This window comes from Tamandua tetradactyla, chromosome 8, assembly GCF_023851605.1.
Source record: "Tamandua tetradactyla isolate mTamTet1 chromosome 8, mTamTet1.pri, whole genome shotgun sequence".
In the NCBI taxonomy this organism is placed as follows: Eukaryota; Metazoa; Chordata; class Mammalia; order Pilosa; family Myrmecophagidae; genus Tamandua; species Tamandua tetradactyla.
In genome coordinates this window covers 74,525,023-74,552,063 of record NC_135334.1, presented here as the reverse complement: position 1 = coordinate 74,552,063, position 27,041 = coordinate 74,525,023, and the positions used below count along the sequence as shown (strand labels likewise).

General features: G+C 40.7%; 1 long non-coding RNA gene across 1 annotated transcript in view; it reads right to left on the bottom strand.

Moving 5' to 3' along the window:
- LOC143644570 (uncharacterized) overlaps window positions 1-27,017 on the bottom strand; it is a 30,422-nt gene extending 3,405 nt beyond the window's left edge. Inside the window, exons 1-2 of the long non-coding RNA XR_013156755.1 lie at window positions 26,935-27,017; window positions 25,311-25,502 (exon numbers count right to left, since the gene is read on the bottom strand). This is a non-coding gene — a long non-coding RNA (uncharacterized LOC143644570). The remainder of the gene's footprint in view (window positions 1-25,310; window positions 25,503-26,934) is intronic.
- Between the last annotated feature and the right edge of the window lie 24 nt (window positions 27,018-27,041).

Here is a 27,041-nt window from a genome sequence, read left to right as displayed (position 1 = left end):
CCTTTCTGGCAATGTGGGACAGAAATCCTGGAATGAGCTGAGACTCAGCATCAAGGGACTGAGAAAAACCCCAGAATGAGCTGAGACTCAGCAACAGGTGATTGAGAAAACCTTCTCAACCAAAAGGGGGAAGAGTGAAATGAGACAAAATAAAGTGTCAATGGCTGAGAGATTCCAAACAGAGTCGATAGGTTATCCTGGAGGTTATTCTCACACATTAAATAAATATCACCTTGTTAGTCAAGATGTAGTGGAGAGGCTGGAGGGAACTGCCTGAAAATGTGGAGCTGTGTTCCAGTAGCCATGTTTCTTGAAGATGAGTGTATAATGATATAACTTTCACAATGTGACTGTGTGATTGTGAAAACCTTGTGTCTGATGCTCTTTTTATCTACCTTATCAACAGATGAGTAAAACATATGAAATAAAGATGAATAATGGGGGAACAATTGTTAAAATAAATTTAGAGTGAAATGCTGGTGATTGGTAAGGGGGAGGGGTGGGGGTATGGTATGTATGAATTTTTTTCTGTTTTCTTTTTATTTCTTTTTCTGAATAGATGCAAATGTTCCAAAAAATGATCATGATGATGAATATGCAGCTATGTGATGACATTGTGAATTACTGATTATATATGTAGAATGGAATGATTAAAAGTTAAAAAAAAATAGTCACTCCAAGAGAGCCTCTTTTGTTGCTCAGATGTAGTTTCTGTCTTAGCCAACTCAGCAGATGAACTCACTGCCCTTCCCCCTACATGGCACATGACTCTCAAGGGTGTAGATCTCCTTGGCAATGTGGGACAGGAATCTGGGATGAGCCAGGACCCGGTATCATGAGATTGTGAAAGCCTTCTTGACCAAAAGGGAGAAGAGAGAAATAAGATAAAATAAATTTTCAGTGGCGGAAAGATTTCAAACAGTCGAAAGGTTATCCTGGAAGTTATATTTATGCATTATATAGATATCCCTTTTTAGCTTATGGTATTGGAGTGGCTGGACGGAATTACCTGAAAGTGTTGAACTGTTTTCCAGTAGCCTTGATCTTGAAGATGACTGTAAAATGATATTAGTTTTACAGTGTGACTGTGTGATTGTGAAAACCTTGTGTCTGATGCTTCCTTTATCCAGGCTGTGGACAGATGTGTAAAAAAAATATGGAAAAAAATAAATAAATAATGGGGCGGTGGATAAGGGATAATAAAATTGGGTAGATTTCAATACTAGTGGTCAGTGAGAGAGAGGGGTAAGGAGTAGGGATGTATGAGTTTTTCTCTTTATTTCTTTTTCTGGAGTGATGGAAATGTTCTAAAAATTATCATGGTGATCAATACACAACTATGTGATGATATTGTGAGCCACTGATTTTATACTTTGGATGGACTTCTGGTATGTGAAAGATACCTCAATAAAATTATTTTTAAAAAAAACACGGCTTTTCTGTGGTACACAATAGCTTCAAACTGACACAGTCCTATTTATATATTTTTTATTTCACTGCTTGTGCTTTGGATATCAAGTCTAAGAAACTGCAAGATCTTGAAGATGCTTCCCTACAATTTCTTCTAGCATTTTTATGGTTCTCTGTCTTATATTTACATCTGTGATCCATGTTTTGGTTTCCTGATGCTGCCAGAATGCAATATACCAGAAATGGGTTGGCTTTTGCATAGGAAATTTATTAGGTTACAAATTTACAGACCCAAGGCCATGAAAACATCCAAATTAAGGGATTAAGGGTAAGACACCTTTTCTGAGGAAAGATCACTGGCACCCAGCATTCCTCTGTCACATGGGAAGGCACATGGTGATGTCTGCTGGCCCTTCTCTCCTTGTTGGTTTCAATGGCTGCCTCCAAAATGTCTCCAGGTATTTCTTTCTCCCTTCGCTTCTCTGGAGGCATTTTGTTTTTTGAGCTTTCTCTCTGCATGAGCTGCCTTAAAGGACTCCAGTAAAGGATTAAGACTCACCTTGAATGGACTGGGCCACATCACCATGGAAATAACATAATCAAAAGGTCCCACCCAACAATAGGTCTGCACCTACAGGGATGGATTAAAAGAACATAGGTCTTTCTGGGGGTAAATAACTGATTCAAATCAGCACAATCCATTTTGAATTAACTTTGTATAAGGTATGAGACAGGTGTCCTCTTTCATTCTTTTGGATTTAGATATCCAGTTCCCCGGCAAATTAGCTGAGAATTCTGTCCAGTTGAGTCAACTTGGGGAGACTTGTCAAAATTAATTGACCATAAAAGTGCAGGTCAATTTCTGAACTCTTAATTCCTTTCCATTGATAAATATGTCTATCTTTATGCCTGTACCATTCTGTTTTAACCACTGTAGCTTTGTATATGCTTAACAGTCAAGAAGTGTGAGGCCTCCCACTTCATTTTTCAACATGCTTTTGGCTATTCAGTGCCACTTAGCCTTCAAATAGATTTGATAATTTGATTTCCCATTTGTTCAAAGTATGCTGTTGGAATTTTATCGGGATTGCATTGTATCTGTATCAGTTTGGGTGAATTGATAACTTAACAATATTGATCTTCTAATCCATGAAAACGTAATGTCTTTCCATTATTAGGTCTTTTATTTCTTTGACTTGCAGTGTTCTATAGTTTTCTGAGCACATGTTCTTTACATCCTTGGTTCTATTTATTCCTAAATAACTGATTCTTTTCCTTGCTATTGTAAATGGAAATTTTGTCTTGATTTCCTCAGATTGTTTATTACTAGTGTATAGAAATACTACTAATTTTTGCACGTTGATTTGCTGAACTCATTTTTAGTTCTAGTAGTTTGGGGGGACTTTCTAAGTATAGGAACATGTCATCCGCAAATGCTGACAAAGTTTCACTTCTTCCTTTCTGATTTGGATGTGTTTTATTTCTTTTTCATGTCTACTTGCTGTAGGTAGAATTTGTAGCACAATGATAAATAGGAATGGGGACAGTGGGCGTCTTTCTCTTATTCCCAATCTTAGAGGGAAAGCTTTCAGGTTTTCATCATTGAGGTTAGGTGTGGGTTTTTCATTTATGCCCATTATCACGTTGAGGAAGTTTCCTTCTGTTCCTGTCTGTTCTAGTTTGCTAGCTGCTGGAATGCAACACACCAGAGATGGACTGGCTTTAAATAAAAGGGGATTTATTTTGTTAGTTCTTCAGAGGAAAGGCAGCTAATTTTCAACTGAGGTTCTCTCTTACATAGGAAGGCACAGGGCGATCTCTGCTGGCCTTCTCTCCACGCCTCTGGGTTCCAACAACTTTCCCTGGGGTGATTTCTTTCTGTATCTCCAAAGGCCTGGGCTGAGCTGCGAGTGCTGAGATGATGTATGCTGAGCTGCTTGGGCTGTGCTACATTGACCTCTCTCATTTAAGCACCAGCCAATTAAATCAAGCATCAATCATTGCAACAGGCATGCTTCCTAGCTGACTGCAGATGTAATGAGCAACAGATGAGGTTCATGTATCATTGGCTCATGTCCACAGCAACATAACTAAGCACCTTCACCTGGTCAAGTTGACAACGGAATCTAACTACCACATTGTCTTTTGAAGTGTTTTTATTAAGAAAAGATGCTGGGCTTTGTTAAATGCCTTTTTGCATTAATTGAGATGATCATGTGGTTCTTGTTCTTCAATTTGTTAATTGTGGCATACCACATTAATTGATTTACTTGTATGGAACCACTCATGCACACCTGGGATAAAATCCACTTGGTCATGGTGTAGGGTGAGGTTAGCTTCACAGAATGAGTTAGGTAGTGTTTCCTCCTCTTCAATTTTTTGGAAGAATCTGAGCAGAATTGGTATTAACTCTTCTTGAAATGACTATGGAATTCACCTGTGAAGCCATCTGGTCTTGGGCTTTTCTTTACTGGGAAGTTTTTGATGACTTTCAGTCTCTACTTGTGATTGGTTTGTTGAGGTCTCCTTCTTTTGCAGTCAGTGTAGGTTATTCATGTGTTTCTAGAAAATTTTCCATTTCATCTATGTTTTCTAGATTATTGGTACACAGTTTTTCATAGTATCCTCTTATGATTTTTTTTTTTTGGTGGGGTCAAGAGTAATGTTCCTCCTCACATTTCTGATTTTTTTTTTTGCATCTTTTTTTTTATCAGTAGCTAAGGGTTTGCCAATTTTATCAATCTTCTCAAAGAACAAACTTCTGATTTTGGTGATTCTATTTTTTTCTTTATTTCTTTCTTGTTCTCAAATTAATTTATTTCTCCTCTAATCTTACTATTTCCTTCTGCATGCTATGGGATTAGTTTGCTGTTTTTTTTTCTAGTTCCTCGGGTGTGTAATTAAGCCTTTAATTTTAACTCTTTCTTCCTTGTTTTGTTTTCTTTTTTTGGCATGGGCAGGCTCTGGGAATTGAACCCAGGTCTCGGCATGGCAGAGAAGAATTTTGCCACCGAGCCACCACTGCACACCCTCTTTCTTCCTTTTTAATGTAAGCGTTTAGGGCATAAATTTCCTTCTCAGCCCTCCCTTCGTTATGTCCCACAAGTTTTGATATGTTGTATTCTCATTTTCATTTGTCAAGATATTTGTTGATTTCTCTTACAGTTTCTTTTTTGACCCACTGATTTTAAAGAATATGTTGTTTAACCTCCATGTATTTGTGAATTTTCCCAACCACCACCTGTTATTGATGTTCTCATTCCATTGTGGATCAAAGAAACTAATTTGTATAATTTCAACCTTTTTAAATTTATTGAATCCTGTTGTGTTACCCCAAGATGTGGTTTATCCTGGAGAATGATCCATGAGCACTTGAGAGAATGTATATTCTGCTCTTTTGGGGTGCTATGTTCTGTATATGTGTGTTAGGTGTGGTTCATTTATCATATTATTCATGTTCTCTGTTTCCTTATCGATCCCCTATGTTGAGGTTCTAGCTATTGATGAGACTGTTGTATTGAAGTGTTCAACTATTATTGTAATGACAGCCATTTCTCCCTTCAATTTTTCCAATCTTTGACTCATGTATTTTGGGACACCCTGGTTAGGTACATAAATATTTATGATTCTTTTTTTTTCTTAGTGGATTGCCCCTTTTGTTAATATATAATGTCCTTACTTGTCTCATAACATTCTTGCATTTAAAGTCTATTTTGTCTTATAATACTATAGCTACCCCACATCTTTTTTGGTTACTGTTTGCATGGAATATCTTTTTCTAGCCTTTCACTTTCAACCTATTTGTATCCTTGGGTCTAAGATGAATCTCATGTAAACAAAATATAGATGGATCCAATTTTTTAAGTCCATTGTGCCCATCAATGTCTTTTGATCAGAGATGTTAATTCATTAACATTCAATGTTATTATTGTAAAGGGAAAACTTAAGTCATTCTATCTTTCGGCTCTTATATATCATATCTTATTTCTTCTGTCTACCCTTTAAGTTATCCTTACTGATATCTTCATTCTATACTCTTTCCAAGCCCTCTCTCCTGTCTTTATTTTCAGCCTGCAGAACAATTTCTTCAGTCCTGCAGAATATTCTCTTTAGTATTTCTTATAGAGCAGGTCTCTTGTTAACAAACTCTCTCAGCTTGTGTTTATCTGTGAATATTTTAAACTCTCATTTTTGAAGGACAGTTTGCCAGATTAAAAAAAATGTAGCTGGCAAATTTTTCTCTTTCAGTACCTTAAATATATCATACCACTGCTTTCTCACCTCCATGGTTTCTGTGCCGGTTTGAATCTGTGGTGGACCCCAGAAAAGCCATGTCCTTTAATCCTCATTCAATATTGCTGGGTGGGAGCATTTGATTGTTCCCATGGAGATGTGACCAACCCAATTGTGGGTGGTAACTTTTGATCAGATAGCTTCCAGGGAGTTGTGACTCCACCCATTAAATCTTTAAAAGAGGAAACATTTTGGAGAGGTGGAGAGGGTCTTTTTTTTTTAACTTTTTTTTTATTGTATAGTATAACAAAATACAAAGCAAAGAAACAAAAAAGCAATAGTTTCCAAAGCACTCTTCACCAAATAGTTATAGGACTGATCCCAGAGTTTGTCATGGGCTACCATACAATCTTCTCATATGTTTCCTTCTAGCTGCTCCAGAATATAGGAGGCTAAAGGGCTTAATACTTCTTTTTCATCATAATCAACTTTTTTTCCTTCTTTTTTTTGTGAAAAATACATATATACAAAAAAGCTATAAATTTCAAAGCACAGCACCACAATCGGTTTTAGAACGTATTTCAGAGTTTGACATGGGTTACAATTTCACAATTTTAAGTTTTTACTTCAACTGCTCGAAAATACTGGAGACTAAAAGAGATATCAATTTAATGATTCAGCATTCATATTCATTTGTTAAGTTCTATCTTCTCTGTATAATTCCACCAACACCATTGATCTTTCCATCCCTCTCTTTAGGGGTGTTTGGGCTATGGCAATTCTAAATTTTTCATATTAGAAAGGTCTATCATTAATATGGAGTAGGGAGATGGAACTATTTGATGTTCTGGAGAGGCTGGGCTAGGTTTCAGGACTTATCTGGACCAGGAACCCATTTGGAGGTTGTAGGTTCCTGGAAAATTACTCTAGTGCATGGAACCCTTGTGGAATCTTATATATTGCCTTAGGTGTTCTTTAGGATTGACTAGAATGGTCCTGGTTGGGGTTGGCATGTTATGATAGGTAGCAAGGTCTAACTGAAGTTTGCATAAGAGCAACCTCCAGAGTAGTGTCTCGACTCTATTTGAACTCTCTCTGCCACTAATACTTTATTAATTACGCTTCCTTTCCCCCTTTTGGTCAGGATGGAATTGTTGATCCCACAGTGCCAGGTCTGGATTCATCCCTGGGAGTCCTTGCCCACATCGCCAGGGAGACTTTCACCCCTGCATGTCATGTCTCACATAGTGGGGAGGGCAATGCTTTTATTTGATTATTATTAATTTTTAAATTTTTTTAAAAATACCAAAAAAAAAATCAAACATGTAAATATTCGTAACTTTGGATCATTCCATTCTACATATATAATCAGTAATTCACAATATCATCACATAGTTGCATATTCATCATCATGATCATTTCTTGGAACATTTGCATCTATTCAGAAAAAGAAATAAAATGAAAAAAGAAAAAAAATGTATACATACCATACCCCCACCCTTCCCCCTCACCGATCACCAGCATTTCACTCTAAATTTATTTCAACATTTGTTCCCCCTATTATTCATCTTTATTTCATATATTTTACTCATCTTTTGATAAGGTAAATAAAAGGAGCATCAGATACAAGGTTTTCACAATCACACAGTTACACTGTGAAAGCTATATCATTATACAATCATCTTCAAGAAACACGGCTACTGGAATACAGCTCCACATTTTCAAGCAGTTCCCTCCAGCCTCTCCACTACATCAATGCGTGAGAATAACCTCCAGGATAACCTCTTTCTAGGGTTTTTCTCAATCCCTAGATGCTGAGTCTCAGCTCATTGTAGGATTTCTGTCCCACGTTGCCAGGAAGTTCCACACCCCTGGGAGTCATGTCCCAGGGAATCTTTTTAAGTCCCTGCCATTCAACAGCAAATTGATGATTTTAAAAGTATGCTGCTAATTTGACAAACGATGAGCTGAGTGAAGGTTCTGGCTTTAGGCTTTTTATTTACCCCTTTGTGCTAAGCTGAATCTGTTGTGTACCTAGAAAAGCCTAGTTCTTTAATTCTTATTCAATATTGCTGGGGGAGATCTTTTGATCATTTCCAAGGAGATGTGACCCACCCAATGCTCTGGATGGTACAATGGTGGCTCAGTGGCAGAATTCTCACCTACCATGCCAGAGACCCAGTGGTGCCTGCCCATATTAAAAAAATAAAAATAAAAAGCAAATAGCCCCACGCTGCCTATTGCTCTAGTCTCTTGCAAGAGTGTCCACATATGTACTGCATGTACCTCAATAATTTTCTACCTACTTGCTCTTAAAAAAACAGAAGGGGAGCAATGTGCACGTTTTAGTTCATCCTCCAGAACAACTCCTAAATAACCAGAAACAGTACAGAACAGTTCCCAGAGCCATGTCAGTGACCGGACACACAGTGTAACCCAGTCTGGACCAGCTGGACCGGCTGCGAGCCCCCCCAGAACCGTGAGTTCCCCAAGCCGCCACGGCGGGCGCCCCTCCTCCATAGGCTGCTTCCCAGAGGGGAAAGGAAAGAGACTTTAACAGCAGCAGGGGCTCAGTCCAACCAAACACCAATTATGGCATTAAATACCAAATTCTGACTACTAAAAATAGGCCCCCAGCTCAGGTGAACCTGGTCAGAGCAGAGGTCGCTCACTGGGCTAACAGAAAAAGAAAAAAGAAAAAGAGGTTTTTGTGGCTGTGTTTCTACAACGGATTGACTGCCTCTGGATCCAGCAGCAGGATTCCTAAGGCTGCAACTGCCCCAGCATAGGCAGAAACAGGCTGCTTTCAGGGTTTGTCTCCCGCCTGTGCCTTCCCCAGGGAAGGGGTGAAGCCCAACTCAGGTAGAATCCCTCCCTCAAGGAATTCAGACCCCAGGTCTTGGCAATTTGAAGCCATTAAAACCAGCCTACAACCTCTCCTCTGTCTCCACCACGCCCCCAGCAGGGAGAGTCTTCCAAAGTTAAAGGTGCTGCATCATCTTATGCTGGTGGGACCGCAGGCAGATAAGCACCATATACTGGGAAGGATAAGAAAAACAGAGCCCAGAGACTTCACAGGAAAATATTTTAACCTGCTGGGTCTCACCCTCAGGAAAAAACCGACACAGGTGACTCCTTCCCCCTGATAAGAGGCCAGTTTAGTCCAGGAAAACCTGGCTGGAGTCTATAATACCTATGTAGACCTTCCTAAGGGGGGTTGGGGAAGGCACCATACAAGCAGGGCAAGAAACAAGAACCGAAAAATCATCCTCTGTTAAGCAAAACCTAAGCTAGAGGTCCAGATAAAGCTGAACTGAATGTCAAAGAACAGATAGACAACAAATTCATCCAGCAAAATAACCCTAGGTAAGAGAAGTGAAAGCAATCTCCAGAATAAACTAATTAAGGTAATTAAATGTCTAGACGCCAGCAAAAAATAACAAATCACACCAGGAAAATCAAAGATATGGCCCAGTCAAAGGAACAAACCAACAGTTCAAATGAGATACAAGAGTTGAAACAATTAATTCAGAATATACGAACAGACATGGAAAACCTCATCAAAAACCAAATCAATGAATTGAGGGAGGATATAAAGAAGGCAAGGAACGAACAAAAAGAAGGAATCGAAAGTCTGAAAAAACAAATCACAGAACTTATGGGAATGAAAGGGACAGTAGAAGAGATGAAAAAAACAATGGAAACCTACAATGGTAGATTTCGAGAGACAGAGGATAGGATTAGTGAACTGGAGGATGGAACATCTGTTATCTGACAAGAAACAGAAACTATACAGAAAAAAACGGACTCAGGAATTGAATGATAATATGAAGCGCACAAATATATGTGTTGTGGGTGTCCCAGAAGGAGAAGAGAATGGAAAAGGAGGGGAAAAACTAGTGGAGGAAATTATCACTGAAAATTTCCCAACTCTTACGAAAGACCTAAAATTACAGATCCAAGAAGTGCAGTGTACCCCAAAGAGAACAGATCCAAACACACATAATCCAAGACACTTACTACTCAGAATGTCAGAGGTCAAAGAGAAAGAGAGGATCTTGAAAATAGCAAGAGAAAAGCAATCCATTACATAAAAGGGCAACCCAATAAGACTATGTGTAGATTTCTCAGTAGAAACCATGGAGGCGAGAAGACAGTGGGAAGATATATTTAAATTACTAAAAGAGAAAAACTGCAAACCAAGAATTCTATATCCAGAAAAACTGTCCTTCAAAAATGAGGGAGAAATTAAAACATTTTCAGGCAAAAAATGACTGAGAGAATTTGACCAAGAGACCAGCTCTGCAAGAAATACTAAAGGGGGCACTAGAGACAGATATGAAAACACAAAAGAAAGAGGTGTGGAGAAGAGTGTAGAAAGCAGATAAATTAGATATGACATAAAATCCAAAAGACAAAATGGTAGAAGAAACTACTACCCGTACAGTAATAACACTAAATGTTAACGGATTGAATGCCCCAATCAAAAGACATAGACTGGCAGAATGGATTAAAAAACAGGATTCTTCTATGTGCTGTCTACAGGAAACACATCTTAGACCCAAAGATAAACATAGGTTGAAAGTGAAAGGTTGGGAAAAGATATTTCAAGCAAACAACAACCAGAAAAGAGCAGGAGTAGCCATACTAATATCCAACAAATTAGACTTCAAATGTAAAACAGCTAAAAGAGACAAAGAAGGATACTATGTACTAATAAAAGGAACAATTCAGCATGAAGACATAACAATCATAAATATTTATGCACCAAACCAGAATGCTCCAAAATAAATGAGGTAAACACTTCAAACACTGCAAAGAGAAATAGACACATCTACCATAATAGTTGGAGACTTCAATTCCCCACTCTCATCAATGGACAGAACATTCAGACAGAGGATCAATAAAGAAACAGAGAATTTGAATATTACAATAAAAAAGCTAGACTTAACAGACATTTATAGGACATTACACCCCACAACAGCAGGATACACCTTTTTCTCAAGTGCTCATGGATCATTCGCAAAGATAAACCATATGCTGCACCACAAAGCAAGTCTCAATAAATTTAAAAAGATTGAAATCATACAAAACACTTTCTCAGATCATAAGGGAATGAAGTTGGAAATCAATAATAGGCAGAGTGCCAGAAAATTCACAAATATGTGGAGGCTCAACAACACACTCTTAAACAACCAGTGGGTCAAGGAGGAAATTACAAGAGAAATCAGTAAATATCTCGAGGCAAACGAAAATGAAAATACAACATATTAAAACTTATGGGACACAGCAAAGGCAGTGCTAAGAGGGAAATTTATTGCCCTAAATGCTTATATCAAAAAAGGAAGAAAGGTCAAAAATTCAGGAATTAACTGTCCACTTGGAAGAACTGGAGAAACAACAGCAAACTAACCCCAAAGCAAGCAAAAGGAAAGAAATAACAAAGATTAGAGCAGAAATAAATGAAATTGAGAACACAAAAACAATAGAGAAAATCAATAAAACCAGAAGCTGGTTCAATGAGAAAATCAATAAGATTGTTGGGCCCTAAGCAAGATTGACAAAAAGAAGAGAGAGGGATGCAAATAAATAAGATCAGAAATGGAAGAGGAGACATAACCACTGACCTCATAGAAATAAAGGACGTTAATAGCAGGATACTATGAACAACTTTATGCTAATAAATACAACAACATAGATGAAATAGACAACTTCCTAGAAAGGCATGAACAACCAACTTTGACTCGAGAAGAAATAGATGGCCTCAACAAACCAATCACAAGTAAAGAAATCAAATCGGTCATTACAGCGTCCCAAAAAGAAAAGTCCAAGACCAGATGTCTTCACATGTGAATTCTACCAAACATCCCAGAAAGAATTAGTACCAACCCTGCTCAAACTCTTCAAAAATATTGAAGAGGAGGGAAAGCTACCTAATTCACTCTATGAAGCCAACATCACCCTCATACCAAAGCCAGGCAAGGATATTACACAAAAAGAAAACTACAGACCAATCTCTCTAATGAATATAGATGCAAAAATCCTCAACAAAATTCTAGCAAATCGAATCCAACAACACATTAAAAGAATTATACATCATGACCAAGTAGGATTCATCCCAGGTATGCAAGGATGGTTGAACATAAGAAAATCAATTAATGTAATACACCATATCAACAAATCAAAGCAGAAAAATCACATGATCATCTCGATTGATGCAGAGAAGGCATTTGATAAAATTCAACATCCTTTCCTGTTGAAAACACTTCAAAGGATAGGAATACAAGGGAACTTCCATAAAATGATAAAAGGAATATATGAAAAACCCACAGCTAATATCATCCTCAATGGGGAAAAACTGAAAACTTTCCCGCTAAAATCAGGAACAAGACAAGGATGTCCACTATCACCGCTGTTATTCAACATTGTGTTAAAAGTTCTAGGGCGGGCCGCGGTGGCTCAGCGGGCAAGAGTGCTTGCCTGCTATGCCGGAGGACCCCGGTTCGATTCCCGGCCCCAGCCCATGTAAAAAACAAACAAACAAACAAAATATAATAAAACAAGAAAATGTTTAAAGATGTTTCCCTTTCTTCCTCCCTTCCTTCCTTCTATCCTTCCTTCCTTCTCTGTCTTTCCTTCCCTTCCTCCCTCTCTCTTAAAAAAAAAAAAAAAAAAAAAGTTCTAGCCAGAGCAATTAGACAAGAAAAAGAAATACAAGGCATCAAAATTGGAAAGGAAGAAGTAAAACTGTCACTGTTTGCAGATGATATGATACTATATGTCAAAAACCTCGAAAAATCCACAGCAAAACTACCAGAGCTAATAAATGAGTACAGCAAAGTTGCAGGTTACAAGATCAACATTCAAAAATCTATGTGATGATGTTAAGAATTACTGAGTGCATATGTAGAAGGGTATGATTTCTAAATGTTGTGTTAATTTCTTTTTTTTCTTTTTTTTCTTTCTTTCCGTTTATAAAAAAATAAATAAATAAATAAATAAATAAAATCTGTAGTGTTTCTATACACCAGCAATGAACAATCTGAGGGGGAACTCAAGAAAAAAATTCCATTTACAATTGCAACTAAAAGAATAAAATATCTAGGAATAAATTTACCTAAAAAGACAAAAGACCTATACAAAGAAAACTATAAGAAATTGTTAAAAGAAATCACAGGAGACCTAAATAGATGGAAGGGCATACCGTGTTCATGGATTGGAAGACTAGATATAGTTAAGATGTCAATTCTACCTAAATCGATTTACAGATTCAATGCAATACCAATCAAAATCCCAACAACTTACTCTTCAGAAATAGAAAAACCAATAAGCAAATTTTATGGGAAAGGGCGGCTTGTCCCCCCGGAATTGCTAAAAACATCTTGAGAAAAAAAAACGAAGCTGGAGGTCTTGCGATGCTGGACTTTAAGGCATATTATGAAGCCACGTGGTCAAAACGCAAGGTACTGGTATAAAGATAGATATATTGACCAACGGAATCAAACAGAGTGTTCAGATATAGACCCTCTCATCTATGGACATTTGATCGTTGATAAGGCAGTGAAGCCAACTCACCTGGGACAGAACAGTCTCTTCAATAAATGGTGCCTAGAGAACTGGCTATCCATATGCAAAACAATGAAAGAGGACACATACCTCATACCCTATACAGAAATTAACTCAAAATGGATCAAAGATCTAAACATTAGGTCTAAGACCATAAAACAGAGGAAAATGTAGGGAAATAGCTAATAAAACTTATAATTGGAGGTGGTTTTATAGACCTTACATCCAAAGCAAGAGCACTGAAGAAAGAAAGAAATGGGAACTCCTCAAAATTAAGCACTTTTGTGCATCAAAGAACGTCATCAAGAAAGTAAAAAGAGTCTTTGTCCGCCGGCCTGGCGCGCAGCGCCCACGCCCCGCAGCGGCCGGCCCGCCCGCCCTCCTCTCCCCTTTTCCCCTCCTGCTCCAGCAGCTCTCCAACCACCACCGTGCCCTCTTCTGCCTTCACCAGCTCCTCCGCCACCGGCCTCGACAGCCTTGCCACCCTCACCTTTCCTCCTCCAGAACAGTTACTGGGGGAGTGGAGACAATACAGAGCAGCTCCCGGAGTCACGACGGAGATCAAAGGGACGGCGTACCCCATACTGGAACGGCTGACTGTCTGGGAGAACCAGCTCCGGTGAGATCACCGAGGGGCGCGGGCTTTCCCGGGCGGGACGGCAAGCGGCCGGAGTCCCTCCCTTCCTCCTTCCCAGGCCAGCTGGCAGAATTGGGCAGGCGGTCCCCTTCGGCCACGGCGGCTGGCGCCCCCACCATGCGAGGCCCCCCGGACCAACTGAGAGAGTTGGGTCGGAAATCCCCAGACTGCGGAGAACGGTGACCGGGGGGTCCCTTCCAAATATGTGACTCCCCGGTCCGGCTGGGAACAGTGCGCTCTCCGGGGCTGCAATAGCTGGCGCCCTCCTGCCACGCTTGGCGCCCCGGGCCGACTAGGAAATTCGGTCGGGCGCTCTCCCGTGCTGAGGCGGTCGGCGACCCTCCCCGCGTTCGGACCCCCGGGCCGGCTGGCACTCTTCCAAGACGCTTCGGCTGTCGAACCTCCCCTACGGCGAGAGTTTTCCAGAGTTAAAGGACCCACAGCAACTTTCACTGGTGGAACCCGTAGACAAACGTATGCCACGAGCGCCACCTACTGGGCAGGATAAGAAAAACAGAACCCAGAGATTTCACAAAAAATTTTTCAACCTGCGGGGTCCAACACCCAGGGAAATCTGACTAAATGCCCAGACGCCAGCAGAAGATAACGGATCACGCTCAGAAAATTGAAAATATGGCCCAGTCAAAGGAACAAACCAATAGTTCAAATGAGATACAGGAGCTGAGACAACTAATGCTGAATATACGAACAGAAATGGAAAACCTCTTCAAAAACGAAATCGATAAATTGAGGGAGGACATGAAGAAGACATGGGCTGATCAAAAAGAAGAAATAGAAAAACCGAAAAAACAAATCACAGAGCTTATGGAAGTGAAGAATAAAGTAGAAAAGATGGGGGAAAAAATGGATACCTACAATGATAGATTTAAAGAGACAGAAGTTAGAATTAGTGATTTGGAGGATGGAACATCTGAATTCCAAAAAGAAACAGAAACTATCCGGAAAAGAATGGAAAAATTTGAGCAGGGTATCAGGGAACTCAAGGACAATGTGAATCGCACAAATATACGTGTTGTGGGTGTCCCAGAAGGAGAAGAGAAGGGAAAAGGAGGAGAAAAACTAATGGAAGAAATTATCACTGAAAATTTCCCAACTCTTATGAAAGACCTAAAATTACAGATCCAAGAAGTGCAGCGCACCCCAAAGAGATTAGACCCAAATAGGCGTTCCCCAAGACACTTACTAGTTAGAATGTCAGAGGTCAAAGAGAAAGAGAGGATCTTGAAAGCAGCGAGAGAGAAGCAATCCATCACAAACAAGGGAAACCCAATAAGACTATGTGTAGATTTCTCAGCAGAAACCATGGAAGCTAGAAGACAGTGGGATGATATATTTAAATTACTAAAAGAGAAAAACTGCCAACAAAGACTCCTATATCCAGCAAAATTGTCCTTCAAAAATGAGGGAGAAATTAAAACATTCTCAGACAAAAAATCACTGAGAGAATTTGTGACCAAGAGACCAACTCTGCAAGAAATACTAAAGGGAGCACTAGAGTCAGATACGAAAAGACAGAAGAGAGAGGTATGGAGAAGAGTGTAGAAAGAAGGAAAGTCAGATATGACATATATAATACAAAAGGCAAAATGGTAGAGGAAAATATTATCCAAACAGTAATAACTCTAAATGTTAATGGACTGAATTCCCCAATCAAAAGACATAGACTGGCAGAATGGATTAAAAAACAGGATCCTTCTATATGCTGTCTACAGGAAACACATCTTAGACCCAAAGATAAACATAGGTTGAAAGTGAAAGGTTGGGAAAAGATATTTCATGCAAATAACAACCAGAAAAGAGCAGGAGTGGCTACACTAATATCCAACAAATTAGACTTCAAATGTAAAGCAGTTAAAAGAGACAAAGAAGGACACTATATACTAATAAAAGTAACAATTAAACAAGAAGACATAACAATCATAAATATTTACGCACCGAACCAGAATGCCCCAAAATACGTGAGGAATACACTGCAAACACTGAAAAGGGAAATAGACTCATATACCATAGTAGTTGGAGACTTCAATTCACCACTCTCATCAAAGGACAGAACTTCTAGACAGAGGATCAATAAAGAAATAGAGAATCTGAATATTACTATAAATGACCTAGACTTAACAGACATTTATAGGACATTACATCCCACAACAGCAGGATACACCTTTTTCTCAAGTGCTCACGGATCATTCTCAAAGATAGACCATATGCTGGGTCACAAAGAAAGTCTTAACAAATTTAAAAAGATTGAAATCATACACAACACTTTCTCGGATCATAAAGGAATGAAGTTGGAAATCAATAATAGGCGGAGTGCCAGAAAATTCACAAATACATGGAGGCTCAACAACATACTCTTAAACAACCAGTGGGTCAAAGAAGAAATTGCAAGAGAAATTAGTAAATACCTAGAGGCGAATGAAAATGAAAACACAACATATCAAAACTTATGGGACGCAGCAAAGGCAGTGCTAAGAGGGAAATTTATTGCACTAAATGCCTATATCAGAAAAGAAGAAAAGGCAAAAATGCAGGAATTAACTGTCCACTTGGAAGAACTGAAGAAAGAACAGCAAACTAACCCCAAAGCAAGCAAAAGGAAAGAAATAACAAAGATTAGAGCAGAAATAAATGAAATTGAAAACATGAAAACAATAGAGAAAATCAATAAGACCAGAAGTTGGTTCTATGAGAAAATCAATAAGATTGATGGGCCCTTAGCAAGATTGACAAAAAGAAGAAGAGAGAGGATGCAAATAAATAAGATCAGAAATGGAAGAGGAGACATAACTACTGACCTCACAGAAATAAAGGAGGTAATAACAGGATACTATGAACAACTTTACGCTAATAAATACAACAATGTAGATGAAATGGACGGGTTCCTGGAAAGACATGAACAACCAACTTTGACTCAAGAAGAAATAGATGACCTCAACAAACCAATCACAAGTAAAGAGATTGAATCAGTCATTCAAAAGTTCCCTAAAAAGAAAAGTCCAGGACCAGACGGTTTCACATGTGAATTTTATCAAGCATTCCAGAAAGAATTAGTACCAACTCTCCTCAAACTCTTCAAAATAATAGAAGTGGAGGGAAAACTACCTAATTCATTCTATGAAGCCAACATCACCCTCATACCAAAACCAGGCAAAGATATTACAAAAAAAGAATACTACAGACCAATCTCCCTAATGAATATAGATGCAAAAATCCTCAATAAAATTCTAGCAAATCATATCCAACAACACATTAAAAGAATTATACATCATGACCAAGTAGGATTCATCCCAGGTATGCAAGGATGGTTCAACATAAGAAAATCAATTAATGTAATACACCATATCAACTAATCAAAGCAGAAAAATCACATGATCATCTCAATTGCTGCAGAGAAGGCATTTGACAAGATTCAACATCCTTTCCTGTTGAAAACACTTCAAAAGATAGGAATACAAGGGAACCTCCTTAAAATGATAGAGGGAATATATGAAAAAACCCACAGCTAATATCATCCTCAATGGGGAAAAATTGAAAACTTTCCCCCTAAGATCAGGAACAAGACAAGGATGTCCACTATCACCACTATAATCCAACATTGTGTTGGCAGTTCTAGCCAAAGCAATTAGACAAGAAAAAGAAATACAAGGCATCAAAATTGGAAAGGAAGAAGTAAAACTATCACTGTTTGCAGACGATATGATACTATACGTAGAAATCCCAGAAAAACCCACAACAAAATTACTAGAGCTAATAAATGAGTACAGCAAAGTAGCAGGCTACAAGATCAACATTCAAAAATCTGTAGCTTTTCTATACACTAGTAATGAACAAGCTGAGAGGGAAATCAAGAAACTAATCCCATTTACAATCGCAACTAAAAGAATAAAATGCCTAGGAATATATTTAACCAAAGAGACAAAAAACCTATATAAAGAAAACTACAAAAAACTGCTAAAAGAAATCACAGAAGACCTAAATAGATGGAAGGGCATACCGTGTTCATGGATTGGAAGACTAAATATAATTAAGATGTCGATCCTACCTAAACTGATCTATAGATTCAATGCAATACCAATCAAAATCCCAACAACTTATTTTTTAGAATTAGAAAAACCAATAAGCAAACTTATCTGGAAGGGCAGATTGCCCCGAATTGCTAAAAACATCTTGAGGAAAAAAAACGAAGCTGGAGGTCTCACGATGCCGGACTTTAAGGCATATTATGAAGCCACAGTGGTCAAAACAGCATGGTAATGGCATAAAGATAGATATATCGACCAATGGAATCGAATAGAGTGCTCAGATATAGACCCTCTCATCTATGGACATTTGATCTTTGATAAGGCATTCAAGCCAACTCACCTGGGACAGAACAGTCTCTTCAATAAATGGTGCCTAGAGAACTGGATATCCATATGCAAAAGAATGAAAGAAGACCCGTATCTCACACCTTATACAAAAGTTAACTCAAAATGGATCAAAGATCTAAACATTAGGTCTAAGACCATAAAACAGTTAGAGGAAAATGTAGGGAGATATCTTATGAATCTTACAACTGGAGGCGGTTTTATGGACCTTAAACCTAAAGCAAGAGCACTGAAGAAAGAAATAAATGGGAGCTCCTCAAAATTAAACACTTCTGTGCATCAAAGAACTTCATCAAGAAAGTAGAAAGACAGCCTACACAATGGGAGATAATATTTGGAAATGACATATCAGATAAAGGTCTAGTATCCAGAATTTATAAAGAGATTGTTCAACTCAACAACAAAAAGACAGCCAACCCAATTACAAAATGGGAAAAAGACTTGAACAGACACCTACCAGAAGAGGAAATACGGATGACCAAGAGGCACATGAAGAGATGCTCAATGTCCCTGGCCATTAGAGAAATGCAAATCAAAACCACAATTAGATATCATCTCACACCCACCAGAATGGCCATTATCAACAAAACAGAAAATGACAAGTGCTGGAGAGGATGCGGTGAAAGAGGCACACTTATCCACTGTTGGTGGGAATGTCAAATGGTGCAACCACTGTGGAAGGCAGTTTGGCGGTTCCTCAAAAAGCTGAATATAGAATTGCCATACGACCCAGCAATACCATTGCTGGGAATCTACTCAAAGGAATTAAGGGCAAAAACTCAAACGGACATTTGCACACCAATGTTTATAGCAGCGTTATTTACAATTGCAAAGAGATGGAAACAGCCAAAATGTCCATCAACAGAAGAATGGCTAAACAAACTGTGGTATACACATATGATGGAATATTATGCAGCTTTAAGACAAGATAAACTTATGAAGCATGTAATAACATGGATGAACCTAGAGAATATTATGCTGAGTGAGTCCAGCCAAAAACTAAAGGACAAATACTGTATGGTCCCACTGATGTGAACAGACATTCGAGAATAAACTTGAAATATGTCATTGGTAACAGAGTCCAGCAGGAGTTAGAAACAGGGTAAGATAATGGGTAATTGAAGCTGAAGGGATACAGACTGTGCAATAGGACTAGATACAAAAACTCAAAAATGGACAGCACAATAATACCTAATTGTAAAGTAATCATGTTAAAACACTGAATGAAGCTGCATCTGAGCTATAGGGTTTTTTTTTTTTTTACTATTATTGCTACTTTTATTTCTTTTCTCTATATTAACATTTTATATCTTTTTCTGTTGTGTTGCTAGTTCCTCTAAACCGATGCAAATGTACTAAGAAACGATGATCATGCATCTATGTGATGATGTTAAGAATTACTGAGTACATATGTAGAATGGTATGATTTCTAAATGTTGTGTTAATTTCTTTTTTTTTTCCTTTCCGTTAATAAAACAAACAAAAAAAGAAGGTAAAAAGACAGCCTACACAATGGGAGACAATATTTGGAAATGACATATCAGATAAAGGTCTAGTATCCAGAATTTATAAAGAGATTGTTCAACACAACAACAAAATATAGCTAATCCAATTACAAAATGGGAAAAGGACTTGAACAGACACTTCTCAGAAGAGGAAATACAAATGGCCAAAAGGCACATGAAGAGATGCTCAATGTCCCTGGCCATTCGAGAAATGCAAATCAAAACCACAATGAGATATCATCTCACACCCACGAGAATGGCCATTATCAACAAAACAGAAAATGACAAGTGCTAGAGAGGATATGGAGAAAGAGGAACACTTATTCACTGTTGATGGGAATGTCAAATGGTGCAACCGCTGTGAAAGGCAGTTTGGCGGTTCCTCAAAAAGCTGAATATAGAATTGCCACATGACCCGGTAATACCGTTGATAGGTATGTCAAAGGCCATAAGGGCAAGGACACAAATGGACATTTGCACACCAATGTTTATAGGAGCATTATTTACAATTGCAAAAAGATGGAAACAGTCAAAATGTCGATCAACAGACGAGTGGCTAAACAAACTGTGGTATATACATACGATGGAATATTATGCAGTTTTAAGACAGAATAAAGTTATGAAGTGTGTAACAACATGGATGGACCTTGAGAACATTATGCTGAGTGAGACTAGCCAAAGAGAAAAGAACAAACACTGTATGGTCTCACTGATATGAACTAACATTAGTGAATAAACTTGGAATATTTCGTTGGTAATAGAGACCATCAGGAGATAGAAATAGGGTAAGATATTGGGTAATTGGAGCTGAAGGGATACAGACTGTGCAACAGGATTGAATGTAAAAACTCAGAAATGGACAGCACAATACTACCTAACTGTAATACAATTATGTTAAAACACTGAATGAAGCTGCATGTGAGAATGATAGAGGGAGGAGGGCTGGGGACATAAATGAAATCAGAAAGAAAGAAAGATGTTAAAGATTGAGATGGTATAATCTAGGAATGCCTAGAGTATATAATAATAGTGACTAAATGTAAAAAATTTTTAAATGTTTTTGCATGAGGAAGAACAAAGGAATGTCGTTATTGCAGGGTGCTGAAAATAGATGGTAATTAATATTTTAAAATGTCACCTTATGTGTGAGACTAAAGCAAAAAATGTTTATTTGTTACAAAGTTTATATTTTGACTAGTGCATTTCCTAATATAACTTATGTAGATAGTTTGACTGAACACCATAAGTACTTGGAATCTCAGGTAGGACATGAGATTTTGTTGGTTTGTCCACAGTGGTGCCCCGATGAATCCCAGAGTGATTCGACCAGTGAGTGGAAAACTATTTGCAAAGCCCCCTTCGGGGAGTGGTGAGAACGGGGAGAAATTCAACTTCCCCAAATTGAATTCTTGATATTCTCACAAGCAGTGTGGACAACCAAAGCTAAAGGCTGAGTCTTGGGGTTTGTTCACAGGAAACTTAACCCCACACCCCACAAAGGATAGGTCAAGTCTACTTAAAATTTAGGCCTAAGAATCACCCCCAAGAGAGCCTCTTCTGTTGGTCAGATGTGGCCTCTCTCCAGCCAACACAACAAGCAATCTCACCACCCTCCCCCTGTCTACGTGGGACATGACTCCCAGGAGTGTGGATCTTCCTGGCAACATGGGACAGAAATCCTAGAATGAGCTGAGACTCAGCATCAAGGGACTGAGAAAAACCCTAGAATGAGCTGAGATTTAGCATGAAGGGATTGAGAAAACCTTCTTGACCAAAAAGGGGAAGAGTGAAATGAGACAACGTGCCAATGGCTGAGAGATTCCAAACAGAGTCGTGAGGTTATCCTGGAGGTTATTCTTATGCATTAAGTAGATATCATCTTGTTATTCAAGATGTAATAGACAGGCTGGAGGGAACTGCCTGAAAATGTAGAGCTGTGTTCCAGTAGCCATGGCTTGATGATGATTGTATGATATAGCTTTCACACTGTGACTGTGTGATTGTGAAAACCTTGTGTCTGATGCTCCTTTTATCTACCTTGTCAACAGATGAGTAGAACATATGGAATAAAATTAAATAATGAGAACAAATGTTAAAATAAATTTAGTTTGAAATGGTAGTGATCAGTGAAAGCGAGGGATAAGTGGTATAGTAGGTATAATCTTTTTTTTTCTTTTCTGTTTTCGTTTTATTTCTTCTATTGTCTTTTTCTTTCTTTTTCTGAATTAACGCAAATGTTCTAAGAAATGATGAATATGCAACTAAGTGATGATATTGTGAATTACTGATTATATATGTTAATGTGTTATTTGGTTTGTTAATTTTTTTAATAAATAAATAAATAAATAAACAGAAGGGGCGAGCCACAGTGGTTCAGCAGTCAGAGTTCCTGCCTGCCATACCAGAGACCTGGGTTCGATTCCCGGTGCCTGCCCATGCAAAAAAAAAAAAAAAAAAAGATGAATGTTAACCAGAAAAGCTGCAATGGCTGCAAGAAGTAGATTCTAAAAATATTAGAGCAGTAGGAAGGACAAGACATAATGACTAGTTAATGAGAGGGTTAAACAAAGTGAGATTCCTCTCAACCTGAATGAACAGATGGTACTATCGTGAATTACAGACCACAGGGGAAGAAACCAGTTTGGAGAGGAGGAGAGAAGTTCCATTTTGAAAATTATGCGAAGTGCTGGTGGGGCATCCAGAGGGAGCATCTGGAAGGCAGTTGGAGATAAGCATTTGGTGCCTAAAAGAGGGGAATGTGCTGGAGAAAAAGTAGGGAGTCACTGGCATATCCATGATACCTGAAGTCATGGCAAGGATGTGACTACCAGGGAAGTATGTATAGCTCCTAAAGACATCCTGACTTATTCACCAGGACTCTGGTGCATATACTGTTGATTGATACTGTGCATCAGGGACTGTGCTAGGCACTTGCCTTGCATTATCATGTTATTTCACTTTATCTTTACAACAGCTTTCAAGGTGAGGATTATTAATCCTATTATTCGGACTGAGGAAACTGAAACCCAGAGAGTTTCAGGAATTTGGCCACATCAGATGGCTCATAAGACAGAACAGAAAGGTTCTTCAAAGCCTGTGGTTTCCCTAAGCCCCCATATTGCTTGCGGCGTTAGAAATTGGGGAAAATTCTGTGACTTGAACTGAAATGGCTGCAGCGACTCTGAGGAGAGGACATGGGCTGCATCGCATGCTCTGTGAGGCCACCTGGAAAGACTTGAGGCCAGCACACTCACACCAGGAAGGGAAAGCTTGCTTGACCCAAAGCACTTAGTCCAGGCAGATGTGTTGAGTCCAACAGTGGGTGGAGAGCTAGCTGCAGGTTCAAAGGGAGCTCCCAGAATTCAAGCAACAGCCGGGATGGCCCTGGTCTCTTGCAGATCCTGAACCTGGCATCTCTGAATTCTCCAACCCCTCAGGCTGGGGCTGAGCTGAGCCTGGGGTGCTGCCTTACAGATGTTGAATAATTCAGATCCCACTGGCCTGAGGTATCAATTTCAGTTGCTCTGTTTCCATGCATACAGGTGTCCTCTACCCTGTAATTAGGCTAATGAAACAGGCAAAGGGGGAGGGGCCCCTCTGTTCTATGCCCCAGACCCCTCAGGACTTGATAAGGATAGAGCCCCTGCCCCTTGTTCTGCTCAGAGGGTCCCAGGTTCAACTAGTGCCCAGGTGTAGAGCCCAGAATAGTGGGAGATGTCAGGAAGGCTGAAACAGAAGAAGGAGAAGGGGAGAGAAAGGAGAAAGAGAATAGAGAGGAAGAGCAGAGTCAGGGAAGCAGAGAGAGAGAGACTGAGAAGGAATTACAGAGATAAAGACAAAATGAAATAGAGACAGAGAAGCAGGGGAATGGGGTGGGGGTGGGGGATAAATAAAAAGGACAGAGGCAAAGACCAGAAGAGATAAGGACTCATCAGAGAAGGAGAAATAGCAGCTACCAAGGACCAAGAACTGAAATCCCAGGGCAGGTACAAATGAAGCACCAGATAACTGGAAGAGCCACATCTTCCCGTGGGTAGCTGGGTACTGACCTGCAGGTACTGCCATTACCATACTTGCCACCAAAACCTTCTGTTGCCCTAGTCTGGCCAGGAGGCGGCACACCCAGAAACCTCCTCTGGCTCCATATATCCTTACTTCGGCAGGACCATGGGGCAAGGGAGCCTCTCCTTCAACCTTAGCTTCTTCTGCTCCAGCCCAGGCCTCCTGCTCCTGCTCCTACTCCTGCCAGGTAAGAAGCTCTACCTACCAGCCCTAGTCCCTCCTGGTGTTGCTGCCTTTCCCATCCCCCTCAAATCTCTCCCCACATGGTCTCTTGCTTTTTCTGCACCATCTGTGCTGGGAATAAGTTCTTTATCTGGGGAGAGTGGAGCAGGGGTACAGAAGACTGAGAGGAGCCTTGCCTGGCTAGGATGGGAGCAGTGAGTGGGGGAGCTTCTCTGGAAGGAATGGAAAGGTCAGAGGGGCCAAATCCTGAAGGGTCTGGAATGCCAGGTTGCTCATGGGCAATGTGGAGCCATTGAGAGGTTTTCAGCAGGAACTGGCCTGGTGAGATTTGCATTTTAAAAAGCATAATCTACCAGAAGAGTGGAGGATGGGTTAGAACTGGTATAAGCCCAGGGCAGGGAGAGCAATGAGGAGGTAGCTGTGGCTGCTCTTATGGTCCAAACGAGAGAGGATGAGGCCTAAGCTGGAGAGCAGCGATGGATTCACCAGATACTTAGCAGCAGAACTGACAGGATTTGGGATTTGTTGGAATGCAAGGGGAGGGGTAGATAGAAAGGATATTCCCAAGTTTCTGGCTGGGGGATTGGGGGGTGCTATAGCTGAGAAGGGGAACATGTGATCAGGGGCAAGTTTCAGAGCATGAGGCAAGATGAGTTCCTGTTTTGGACCTACCAAGTGTGAGGTGCCTGTAGGACATTCAGGGGTGGACTGTTATACATGGGTGTTCATGAGAAATATATGGGCTAAAGAATGAGGGGTACAAAGAAAGCCAAGAACAGAATTCTGGGGACTGATATTTGAGACAGAGACTGGGAAAAATATGATGTGTCACAGAAGCCTTGAAAAGGGGGTGTTTTCAGAATGAGGGAATGAGCCATAGTATCAGAAGCTTTGAAGATACCAACTGAAGTGCAGGTAGAGAAGCAGAAAGGTTTGAGAGACTGGAGGGGCTGGGCATGGGGATCAGAATACCTGGGTGAGAGTCTGGACTCTTGTGGCCTGTCTGAGCCCCTCTAGCATTTGTGGTAAGGTGGACAGAACAATCCAGATTCTTGGTGGAAGAGCTGGGTAGAAACCTCCTGACAGCCTAGCTCCAACAGACTTTTGGATGGGAGATGGGACTAATTTTCTCTATGGCCTTCACCCCATTCAGTCCAGAGGCAAGGGAGACTAGAACCACAAGTAGAAGGACAGAGGGCAGGCACAAGGAGGACCATTCAGCAGGCTGGAAGACAGTGAAACAGGTGTCAGGAGCCCAGCCTTATAGGGGTGGAGGGCATGAGCAGAGGCCCTGGACTGGGGCCCTGAATCTACAGCCCTTCTTACCTGTCACTCAGGGTGCTTAGGAGCTGACGGCAGGCTGGCTCACAAGCTGTTTCGCGACCTCTTTGCCAACTACACAAATGCCCTGAGACCTGTGGCAGACACAGACCAGACTCTGAACGTGACCCTGGAGGTGACATTGTCCCAGATCATCGACATGGTATGTTGTGGTAGTGGGGCAACTGTGGAGTGTGCCTGTAACAGCAGTCAAAGAATAAGAGGGTGAGAGTCTGAGATTGTTCTCCAAGCAAATCTTTTCTGTAAACATTAATATTAACAACAATCATAGCTACTACCTGTTGCTGTACCCACAATGTGCCCGACATGCTTGATCTCCATGAATCCCCTGCAAGGCAGAGATTATCACCCTATTCTACCATTGAGGAAACTCAAGTCCAAAGAAGAGAAGAACCCGCTAAGGTCACATAGCAAGGTCAGGCCTGGGTGGGAACCGGACTGCAGGGGCAAGTTGGGTTTATGGGTGCTAACCAGAGCTCTATAGGTGAGTATGCATATGCAGGGGAGGGTATACATATATATGCATCAGTGTCTATTCCCTGCCTCCCACTAGGATGAGCGGAACCAGGTACTGACGCTGTACCTGTGGATCCGGCAGGAGTGGACAGATGCCTACCTGAGATGGGACCCTGATGCCTATGGTGGCCTGGATGCCATCCGCATCCCCAGCAGTTTTGTGTGGCGGCCAGACATCGTGCTCTATAACAAGTATTGCCCAACTGTTCAAACCCTTTCTACAGTTGGGTCTTGGCTCTGGGAATGCACTCATTGGTCCCATTACACATATACCTAAACTGGCTGCTCTGCCATCCTGGAAGATTTTTCCCAGGATCCTCCTAAGCTTCCAGAATTCATAGCCCCTTCATGGCACTCCCATTTCAGGCTGTCCCTGGTCAACCCAGGTTGTATGTCTCCAGAGAATCCCGGTGTGGTCCAGGATCAGTTCTGTGTCTCCTGCAAAGGGGGAACCTGGGCAAAGTGCCTCACTATGACACACTCCAAAGGCCATTCCCAAGGATTCTGACTTAATTATCAAGACTGAGGCCAGTGCTCAGCCCCTCCAACTCCCCATGCCCCTCAAAAAAAGTTACTCTGAGTCTTTCAGGGCTTCTCGAGGGTCCTGCCTAAGGATCTGTCTCCTCTAGAGCCAAGGTCCTCCAGATTGTTCCTCTATGCCTCTTGCCTAAGCAGGTTCTTTGTTTCCCAGCCAACAGATGGCTCCACACATTTTCCCAGGATCCCTCGATGATCTTGGCAGATGATCCCTAAGGGAACTCACCGAGCCACCTGGGGCCAACTTCAAGTTTTACTGAGGCCCTTTTGCACTGCCCTGTGTGCAATCTATGGCCCTCTTGGCACTTGGTTCGACTTCCCCTGAGGCCCTTCTAGGCCTCACTATGGTACACCCTCCCCCTCTCCATGCTGGCTCACCCACCCACCCCGCCCCCCACCCAACCCCAGCACCTGCTTCGTGGCCTTAGGGCCACTCTAGTGGTCCGCCCAGGGCTCTGAGAGCCCCAGGGACCATTTGGGGGCCAGCCCTGCCCTCCATCCGCCCCGGGCCTGCTCCTCGGCCCCTGCCACCTCAGTGAGCCTCCCCTTTTCCCACCTGCCCGCAGAGCGGACGCGCAGCCTCAGGCCTCAGCCGGCACCAACGTGGTGCTGCGGCACGACGGCGCGGTGCGCTGGGACGCGCCGGCCATCACGCGCAGCTCG